At 41.0% G+C, this 11,504-nt stretch overlaps 1 non-coding gene across 1 annotated transcript; it reads left to right on the top strand.

The window, feature by feature from the left end:
* The first annotated feature begins 3,414 nt into the window (after positions 1-3,414).
* trnag-ucc lies at positions 3,415-3,486 on the top strand. The gene has a single exon. It is a non-coding gene; the product is annotated as a tRNA-Gly (tRNA).
* The last annotated feature ends 8,018 nt before the right edge of the window (positions 3,487-11,504 follow it).

Raw genomic sequence — 11,504 nt, 5'->3', positions numbered from 1 at the left:
TTCTGTGGCCTTTAATCCTCTTTAACAGGCCGCTCCACTCACCCAGGAGGAAGCCACGGCAGAAAATCATTTTTCTACTCTGCAGCCCGTCCACAATGGCTTACATTTGGCTCAGGGCTCGGTACAACTTACACTGGAGAAACTAAGCATGCGTGTGAGTGGCTTGAAGAGAGAGTGTGTTACCTCCCTAGTAAGTGTATGTGCGTGTGTGTGTGTGTGTGTGTGGGGGGGGGGGGCTGGGCGCTCACGTGCTTGCACGTGTGCATGTGGGAGACCAAGTGAGAGATAGAGAGAGATGGCTCACATCGTCGAGGAGCCTGGAAGACAGAGCTCAATAAAGGCCACATGGACTGTGGGTCCCTTGAGGTTTGAACATTCCAGTCTTCACTAACAACTCAGACCTGATTGTTGATCAGGGAATGTTATATTCAGCCCCCCCCCCCCCCCAAAAAAAAAGTCCTGAAGTTGGGAGTTCTACATATTATTGAAAGGTGCATTTCCTACTCTCAGGAGATAATCTTCCCCTTTAAAAAGGCTCCTCTGAAGTTTTAGTGCATCACCTCCAGGCTCCAATAGTAAATATGGTGTCAGGAATGAGCTGTATAAATGATTCAAGATTTCCTATCTCTCAAAACAGACACTATGCCCCGAAAACATACACATGTGCATGCAGGCACAAACACACATAATCATATTAGGCAAGACTGCCCTATCAACTATTCAGGAGGGAGTGCCGGTACTCAAGCACTTTTTGAGAAGGGACATTCTCTGGTGTGTAGCGAAGTGGAGGTCTACGTAGAGAATGCTGAGCCGTGTGTGAGAGACCTATCATCCAACTATCAGAGCATTGACCTTTATCGCTTGTGTGAAGGGATGTCATTCTGAATCCTGCTCGCATAACGGGTGACCTTGGGTGAAGGCCTGTGGGAATACGTCTTGTGTTCACAGACTGAACTAATGCCTAGGCTTTGGCTTGTAATTAATAGCTCTGGTACTGTTGTCACTAGTGTGTGGTGATTTTGCTAAACTCTTAGCACAACACTCCTAACTGATAAAACTCGCAACACAGCCGGTGTAAAGTCAGAACCACTGATCGTGCTTTCATTTGATTCGTAAGCATCTTTCAATACAAAACGTAATACAACTTAATGCAGTCCTCCCAATTTAGTCATCTCCACAAACTGTTATACCAAAAACAACATGTGCAAGACCAATCTTTGGTGTTGCAGGTAATCTGCGACAGTACATTACAGTGTTTCCACATTAGGCAAAACTCTTTACACTACCGATCACAACTGTCTGAAAATAATGTGCATCATTTCTATACACTAATCAAAAGTTTGATAACTAAAGTCATAATTGCAACTTACATATTCATAATGTATTTTACTGATTCTTTAACTAATGTCTGTTTATCCGTGAACCATTTCCAAAAATCACCAAGACTGGTGGTTGTTCCATGGTCAGCTCTGGTGTCATTTACCAGATTTGACGTATGCCGTACCATCATTTACCAGGTGGTGACGTATGCCGTACCATCATTTACCAGATGGTGACGTATGCCGTACCATCATTTACCAGGTGGTGACGTATGCCGTACCATCATTTACCAGATGGTGACGTATGCCGTACCATCATTTACCAGATGGTGACGTATGCCGTACCATCATTTACCAGATGGTGACGTATGCCGTACCATCATTTACCAGGTGGTGACGTATGCCGTGCCATCATTTACCAGATGGTGACGTATGCCGTACCATCTTTTACCAGATCACAACATTGAAAAATGCAAGCAGGGGTTCACGGCTATTAGAAACCATGGAAATACCATTAGGAATACACCGCGAGAAGTACCAGAATGTCTGTGTGTGTCGCATTTCACACCAGAGGACCCACAAGAAGGACATGCCGGGTGAGCTGACAGGTGATTCATCAGCACAATGGAGTGTTTTGAAGCCACAGGCAATTCCGTCAATATTCCAGTGGGCTTCAAAGAAATCTGCAGATGAGCAACAAACACCAGAATAATGATGCTGTGGCAAGGTGATTTTAGATTTTAGCTAATGGAAAATGTGTCTCATTGGTTGTAATATTGGCTAGCTATGTTCGTTATTATCTCTTACGTATGTGGGATGCCAAACATTTTAAAAATTTTTAAGTCAAAAGCAACATTAGCTATAAGACCATGAGGTCTACATCACTCCTCTGGAAAGCTTGTTGTAGTTTTCAATGAATGTGATTACCACCAAATACTTGACAAACCTTTTTCTAATTACAGAAAGCATTGGAGGGTACTACAAGGAGTTAATACAGGAGTTTAAAACAGGAGTTTAAAACAGGAGGTTAATAAAGGAGGTTAATATAGACGGTTAATACAGGAGGTTAATACAGGAGTTTAAAACAGGAGGTTAATACAGGAGGTTGATACAATAGGTTAATACAGGAGGTTAATACAAGAGTTTAAAACAGGAGGTCAATACAGGAGTGTAATATAGGAGGTTAATACAGGAGGATAAGAAAGGCGGTTAAGAAAGGAGGTTAAAACAGGAGGTTAATACAGGAGTGTAATATAGGAGGTTAATACAGGAGGATAAGAAAGGCGGTTAAGAAAGGAGGTTAAAACAGGAGGTTAATACAGGAGTGTAATATAGGAGGTTAATACAGGAGGATAAGAAAGGCGATTAAGAAAGGAGGTTAAAACAGGAGGTTAATACAGGTTGCTAATAGAGGAGGATATTACAGGAGGGATGTTAATAAAGGAGGTTAATACAAGAGGTTAATAAAGAGGGTTAATACAGGAAGTTAATACAGGAGGTTAATACAGAATGTTAATACAGGAAGTTAATACAGGAAGTTAATACAGGAGGTTAATATAAGAGGCTAATACAGGAAGTTAATACATGAGGATTATACAAGAGGTTATTAGAGGAAGTTAATACAGGAGGTTAATACAGGACATTAATACAGGACGTTAATATAGGAGGCTTGTTGGTTTAATATGACTAGAAAGAATTCTCCCTATTTTTTTTCACAATCAGAAGCCCACACATGGGGTTGCAACCCCTAGTTTGGGAAATGCTGCAGTAGAAGTTTGTCTGAAGATTACAGAATCTCCACAGTAAACCTGCTAACCAAGCCCACTGTTCAATGTGACTTCCTCTGTCTGAGAAGGGTACGCTGTGTGAGTAATGGGGGATAAAGACCCTGTGATGCACCTCAGTGTCTCCATCGGCTGTGTTCTATTATACATAAAAAATAACAGACACTTCGTCCTTGGGCCCTGAAGAACGTCTGGTCTGCGTTTGTGGATGTGCTGTGAGTTCAGTCAACTTGGCTGAAAGCAGTCTGCCTCCACTGGAGTAATACGTGGCAGAAACTATCAATTCCACTGCTAAGTCTCCCCATATCCAAGCGATGGTGGTATAGTGGTGAGCATAGCTGCCTTCCAAGCAGTTGACCCGGGTTCGATTCCCGGCCATCGCAACTTTTCTCTTGCTAGTGACAAAATCACTGTGCATTTTAAAATGTATTACAGAAAATGCTAATTGAATATGCCAACTGTTTAACTTTAGTAATGCGTTACGGTTATTTCTGTCTGGGTTTTTTAGCATATGTGTGTGCAGGTATCGTACATGATTGTGTGTGTGTGTGTGTGTCTGTGTGTATGGGTGGATGAGAGTGTGCAATTTATTTACATATCGTCGTGGCATTGGTTTTCACTTAATCATCACTTGACCAATGGCGCCCTCATCTGGTTTGTAGGCTGTATTGTCATTACGATACAGCCGCATCATACTGTTGACGAAAATACATAGCTGTTTATCCGTCAATCGTATAGGATTGGATTACATTTTGTGTATCTACCATATCGCAGGCTCCCTGGAGACAGGGAATTACATATACATTTTAGTAATTTAGCAGAAGCTCATATCAAGAGCCCCTTACAGAAAATTTATTTTCACCAGTTTAGATCTTCTGACTTCCCATTTCCCCACCATGATAACTGGTATTGAAAATGGGATTCTTTATTAAAATGATGGGGTTCAAACTGGTGCCATGCAGGAGCTGTGTCTTGCTGCTCTATGTGTTTCTTTTTTCTCTGATAATTCTGCCACATCACCTGTTCGATCTACCAATAAAAAAAAGGATATTATTCAAAATTGTATACACTATGGGCTACAGTAATAGGCCATTAAAATGAGACTGTAAAATACAGTATTTATCACAATAACAGATTATGTAAATTAGGCTGTGACAGGGATGGGGGTGGGGGGGGGGCTTAGCCTCATTTTGCGGGGTCTGGGGATTCTCCCCAAAACATATTTTCATCGTGTATTTTTAGAGTAACAACGGGTGTAAAATCTATCAAAATAAGGTTATTTTTGGTCAAGGTTGGCTAAAAGTATACCTGTCTAATAGGTTGTGATAGACACTGGTCTAATAAGACTAAAACTCTATCTTAATAAAGAAATTAAAGTCCCCTCTGTTTTCATCCATCCAACAAAAACGAATGTACTATGTAGTCAGAATAACTTGGTCAACTATACTTTATAGTAAATGCAGATCTACATACAGTATATTCTGCTTCTAAGCGAGATTTTTCTGAATCATTTCGAAAACAGATGTCGTCATTAGCCCATTCATTTCGGAATAGTCATTAAACATTGATCATAATATAAAAAATAAAAATGTAATAACTGGATCTACCTTCCTCTGAACAGAATACGTTAACTTCAAACCAAAACAAACATGAATCTGTGAAACACGCAGTTTTGTAACTGTGTTCCTGATGATTATTAGTGACATACAAATGCTAGCGTTTCATTAATGGGAAATAAATATTTTCAGTAGTTGGCTTGTGTTGTCGCTAGAAATACGACCCCCTATATCGGCCACCGTCCCCATTTTTGGCCACCTTCCTATTTTTATTAATTACATTATAATGTATTTTTATTCGTATTACAAATGATAGATCTTATAGTCTCCCCTGAGGTGTCTACTAGAAAGTTGCAGCTAGCTTTCCTGCCTTCCAGTAAAGAGAAAAAAGACGTATCACTGTTATATCAGGCTACATGGTCTGTCGCGAAATTTTACGAACTGCAACTTGTCTAAACAATTTCCATACTTGACATTTTTACGATCTCAAAAAGTTTGAACCTCCCTACATTTCTATAAAAGGGTGGTGGGCTAGCTGAAAGTTTATATAGCTTGTTTGCATATGACGTCATGTCACTGTCACGCTGTGGCGCGAAATGCAGATCGAGGGCAGGAAGTGATTTTCTACATTGTAATCTCTTATCACAAACGCCAAATACCTGTATTTTGCGTCTTTTACGGTTGCTCAAATCGATCAGACCGAGAAACCACAAGGTACTTTAACCGTATACCCAAAGTAGTTGTTCATAAAGGTAAAAAAAAAAAAAAAAGCAAGAAATTGACAGAAAAACGCCAGTTAAAAATGGCTTGCAAAACTGCGTCTGCGGTCGGGAGGAGCCGGGTCGGATAATGCTCGTGTGTGCAGTGACCACTTTGTCAAAGGTTAGTTAATACAGCATGGCTATGTTTATGTAACGTTGACTGGTTCCGTAAAGTGAAGGTATTTATTTATTTATTCGAGTTTGTACCCCTTTAATTGAACAAAAATACGTAACGTTAGCAAAGTTAAGTACAAAGTATTTTGCAGGATACAGCCTTATTGATAGGGTGTTGTTCTCTTTAGTCTGCCCTGGTGCTTTAAACGACGTTGAGTCTGTAAACTGGGCTCCTGTAGTTAACCTTGGTTGTCAGAAAGGTAAGCCCTGTCAGAAGCATTGCGTATACGAGAGCACAGGATGAAGTCTAGAGACGATCAGCATAGACACGCTGAAGGTGCAGAAGCCTTGGTGGATTTCCATGAGTCAGCTGCGAACCATGAGCCAGAGGACAACACAGAGATGTTACATGATCGACAGTTATGGGCTATTTGTTTATTTCTACATCGATTAAGACGGTAAAAGGTCTGGAGTTGATTCCAGGTATGGCATTCACATTTGGAAGCTGTTGCTGTGAACCCAAAACATGTGGTCAAAGGAGCTCTCAATGCAAGTGAAACAGGCCATCCTCAGGCTGCAAAGAAACATCCATCAGAGAGATCGCAGGAACATTAGGAGTGTCTGAATCAACAGTTTGGTACATTCTGAGAAAAAAAGAATGCACTGGGGAGCTCTGCAACACAAAATGGCCTGGATGTCCACAGTAAAGAACAACCCCTTCACCACATCCAGCCAAGTGAAGATGAGCTTCTCTCATTGACTTGAATTCAAAACAACTGCAAACACTGGTTGATTTTACTGTAGATAGCTAGCAAACGTCAGCTAACCGCTAGCTAACATAAAGTGTCCACGCCGTCCCACCCGGGATTTCCGCTCTCCAGGGGGTAGGCGTATTATTATCCTAGTCTGCCATAAACAGAATACTTTACAAGAGCAAATACTGAGGGTTCACCACAAGGTGCAAACTATTCATAAACCTCAAGAATAGGAAGGCCAGATTAGACGTTGGAACAGAAATCTTTGGATAGATCAGCCTGTACCAGCATGATGGGAAGGTTCAGAACATCATCTGTAAAATATGGTAGAGGCAGTGTTATGGCAAGGTCATGCATGGCTTCCAATGGTACTGGGTCACTAGTGTTTATTGAAGTGTGACGGTTTCCGATTCAAGTGACGGTGCTTCACTTTACAGATTGACAAAGACCCAAAACATACTGCGAAAAGGAACCTAGGAGTTTTTTTAGGCCAAGAAGTGGAATATTCTGCAATGCCTGAGTCAATCACCTGGTCTTAACCTGATCGAGCATGCATTACACTTCCTGAAGACACAACTTAAGGCTGAAAGACCCACGAACAAACAATAACTGAGGACGGCTGCCGTAAAGGCCTGGCAAAGCATCAAAAGGACGAAACCCAGCGTTTGGTGATGTCCATGTGTTCTAAACTTCAAGTAGTCATCTCCTGCAAAGGATTCTCGACAAAGTAATAAAAATGAACCTCTGGCCCAATTTGGACATTTTCACTTCGGTGTACTCACTTTTGTTGCCAGCGGTTTAGACATTAATGGCTGTGTGTTGAGTTATTTTGAGGGGAGAGCAAATGTACACTTATACAAGCTGTACACTCACTACTTTACATTGTAGCAAAGTGTCATTTCTTCAGTCTTACATGAAAAGATATACTCAAATATTTGTGAGGGGTGTACTCACTTGTGAGATACTGTATGTTTTAATATACATTTTTATTATTATTGTAATGTATTTCTATTTCATTGTGTGTAAAGCGCTTTGTGTAATTGTACTAGAAAAGTGCTATACAAATAAAGTTGTTATAATTTAATGTGGCGCCCTTCTGGCTACTGGCTCTCGTTCTACTGACCAGACCTCTTGGAAACTCTAAGAAATGGGGTCCATGAGCAGAAGCTTTTGTGGACATACTGCAATGATTCTATAATTCCTTCTCATGGTTTTCCCTGGATGTGGACTTTAAAACCAATCCTTTGGAGTCTGTCTAGCTCAGTGACTTATTGAGCATAGACCTTATCATGGCTCCGTAATGTTGTCTTTTATTTTAAATGTAATGTATAAATGCATTCAATTGTCAATAGATTATCAGCTGATTTCTAATATTTAAAAGAATTTGTTTAATGTTGTGTAACTTACATTATTGACATTCACAGTATTGTTCTCAAAATGCCAAACTCTCTCTCTTTATGTCCGGACCGCATCTCAGTGGGTCTGCCGTTCCACTAATGGAATTTGTCGTTTCCCTAATTGAGCAGATACTCTCCTCCAACTTACAATGCTGGGTGCATACCAAACCCCTGTCTTGGTATTGCAAGTGCCACACTCGAGCAGCTGAGACACGTCCTTCCACCCAGTCATCCTTGGCATCTCCTTGTGCTCCACCACAGGGCTCTGCAGGGAGACACCCTGGGTCTGAGCTGTCAGTCAGGCACTGTCTCTGCACTGCTCTCAGCACTGGGGCTCCAGGTTGTGAACAGGTCTTGGAACGTCCCAGTTTCCCCCGCTGTCCTCGAGATGTCCATGAGGTTGGGTCCATTTTCAAGTGTGTCTTACTCATGCTGAGCTCCTTTTAGGAGATCCATTTCTGCACTTTGTACACATTTGTGACAGTCAGCTTCCTGTTCCTGCTCTATGTAGGAAGGATTTACACAAGTGGGGCTTGGTCTGCTACATGCTTCCTCTGTCCTTCCTGTGGCAGGGGATTGACCGTGGCAATTGTTTCCAAAGCTGAAATTATTTAGAAAATCTTTTATTAATCTAAATGGCACAACAACTTTATTGTGATTCCTAATTAAAGAGGTGCCCAGCAGTCTAAACAATTACCAGTACTTTTGCCCTGTTTTTGTGAATACCCAACTGTGGATGCAAGGACTGCCCATCCAAGTTATTAATATAACAGTTTGAACCATACATGTTACATTTTAGTAATTTAACAGACAGCTAGTGCTTACATTTGAAGAAGCTGGATGGAACAATCACACAGTAATTAAGAATCCTGTTTTCTGGATATACACCTCCTGTTTGAATTTAATTTGTTAATAAAATGTTGGAGTAAAATAAGATGATATTTGGCGTTCTGCCTGGCTACAACATTTAAACTAAGCTCTTGAGGAATTCATAGCTTATATTCTTTAAGAATCAATGGATAAAAAACATCATATCTTTGGGTTCAAACACGTTGCAAATCCAATTAATGGATCAAACATCTGACCAATCGGCTTTGTAACAGTGCTAACATCTGACCAATCGGCTTTGTAACAGTGCTTAGCAAACTTTTGGAACCAAGAAAGTTTGACCAATTTCAATGTTATTTTCAAATATGACTAAACACTACTGACATGCGTTTAAGGAAAGGCACTGAATTGTCTTGAACAAAAGACTGATAAATGGCGAAAAAAAAGTACTCCTTTGGAGATTAACCTGGCTTCTACCTGGCCAAAACTCAACACTGTCGGTGCTACATCACTGGCCAATGACCAACTGTGCATGTGCCTTGCCAGTGTGGCGGAAACATATCCTTGTGTTCAGCCATATCCCAAGATGGGTTGGTAAGCCTTTACAATGCCAGGGCTGGACGCCTCATAGAGTTCTTCCATGACATTTTGTTTGATAATGTTAGGTTTCACCATTCGGAGGTGATACTGGAATGGTTTTGGTCCAATCCCCAATTCCTGACCCCAGACCCTACCACATAATATCTCTTCTTCATCTCATGACATCACTGGTGACCAGTGTCAGGTTTGGTTGTGTCATGTCAAAAGTGCATGAAAAATGAAGATATTAATTGTTAGGTAGACGACATCATAACCAAATGCAGAAGACAGAATTGATGCAAATGAGTGTGGTGTGTGCTTAACGCTGACATTACTTTTTGAGAGTGATTGTTTGTCTCCAAATGGAATTGTAGTAATTTTAATACATTTGACAAGAAAACATTTTAAAAGTTAAGTTTTGATTCAAAGATTTTAGAAAATGTCTTATTGATCACACTTGATTATGGGATAGTAATTCTGGAAATTATTTTCTGTCAAATGTGACAAGTAGTGTTCAGAGTTTTGTCTAACCTGAAAACAGAAATATAGAATATAACTGAAATTAAAATAACACCGAAATAAACTTTAATAGATTACCTTTAGCACTTCTAAGACTCATTTTGAAACACGTGTCTTACATTATTTGGTCTCGGACCAAGTGATTTTTAGCAGTGACTAAACGGAGAGAAGTGCACTGTGTTATGTTTTGACGACTAAACCTATATACTCATTATATTTCATCGAGTGAGTGTGGAGAACTGCGGAACGGCATTAACTTGGCCCTTAGTTCTTTTCTGTTCTTAGCAATGCCCTTCCAGCAACATTGAATTGTGTCTATAACTCTACGTTCCATGTTTCCGCAAAAGATTTAAAAACCGAAAAATAAATCTACTTTCAGTTATAAAATGGGCGACTGGTCGGTGTGTCCTATAAAAAAAAACATTTGATTTGGGAGATTTCACTCGCTCAACACATGCATGCCAACCGTCAAATAATATGGGTGTTGAGCAAGTGGAGTGAAGTAGCAAGCTGACATGTTCAAAACATAGAGTTACTGGTCGCTTGGTAGGGGAAAAGGATTATCTTTCTCGATACTCAGTTGACAAGGCAGTCCTACAGTCCTTGATTTTTTTCGCACCTTGACTACTGGCCAAATTAAGTTTTGGGCGGACCGGAGGAGAGACTACGTCCTGTTGGTATTTGTACGGGGGTCGGTGTGTTGGAGGACCAGAGTCGTCTATCAGGGCAGTTGGCCCACGGCACCACACAGGGCATCAGAGGCCTCCTCACAGGCCAGACGCTGGGAGGCCAACAGCTATAAATAAGGTCCATGACATCACATCGAACCTCTGGCCACCACAGGTAACTCAAGTTAGCAATTAAAACAGATTATATGCATTTTAAGATAAGAGGACGCCTATTGTGGCCAATGGTCATGCCGGTTGAGATATGCTTCGGCCGAAATTTTTCATCTGGAAGACAAGTCGCCAAAAGATTTTCGAACAGCTTCCGCTTTTTAAGGCTTATTTATATTTTTGAATCAAAACCTGATGCCTTGAAGACCCCAACTTTGATGCCCTGTCCGAGAATACATTTTCTCACCGTTTCTATTCTCATAGTCTTTCAGGGAGATTTGGTGCTGTCAAATTCCTGAGCTTAAAGTATGGATTGTGTCCTTAGAAAGATGATACAACCTGACACATTGGTTCCCACCATAATTTTTAAATCAAGTCCCCACTAAGAAGAAAAGGGATTTCCAGAATAAAGGTTTTGAGGTGAACGTTAAGTTGGGCATAGTGTTAAAATCAGGGTCTCCTTAGTCTTTAGGCTTAGATTAGATTTAGTGTTGGTTGTTAGGGCTAATGGAAGTTGAGGCATAAAGGTTAGTTTGTTGAGGTCAAGGTTAGGGTTCTGGGCTGTGGGATTGAGAACCTGGATTTCTATTTAGGTCTCATCAAGAATAGAAAGGCAAACGTGTGTGCGTGTGCGTGCGTGCGTGTGTGCGTGCGTGTCATTTTAAGGGTCAGTAACAAGCTACTGCCACATGAGGGCGTAGTTTCCCTGCACTCAGTCAGTGGTGTATATGTGTATTCTGCTCTTACATATACTGTATCATATAATTCAAACCCCATGACAAACAGTGCAGTAACAGCGTTATAAAATGTCAGTAGTATTACATAATCTAGTCAACCCGCATCTCACTGCTGGCTTGCTGCTGAAGCTAAGCAGGGTCGGTACCTGGATGGGAGATCAGATGTAGCTGTAAGTGGCCAAAAGGGGGCACTCTTCCCTCTGGTCTAAAGATCAAATCTCCATGGCTCAGTGGAGTGAAGGGGACAATGCCCTGTGCTCTGCACTGTCTTTCAGGCAGGAAAATGAATGGGTGTTCTGACTCTGTTGTTGCTGAAGAT

The sequence above is a fragment of the Esox lucius genome, chromosome 2 (assembly GCF_011004845.1).
Source record: "Esox lucius isolate fEsoLuc1 chromosome 2, fEsoLuc1.pri, whole genome shotgun sequence".
NCBI lineage: Eukaryota > Metazoa > Chordata > Actinopteri > Esociformes > Esocidae > Esox > Esox lucius.
Note: the sequence above shows the minus strand (reverse complement) of the source record. Positions and strands in the feature narration are given on the sequence as shown.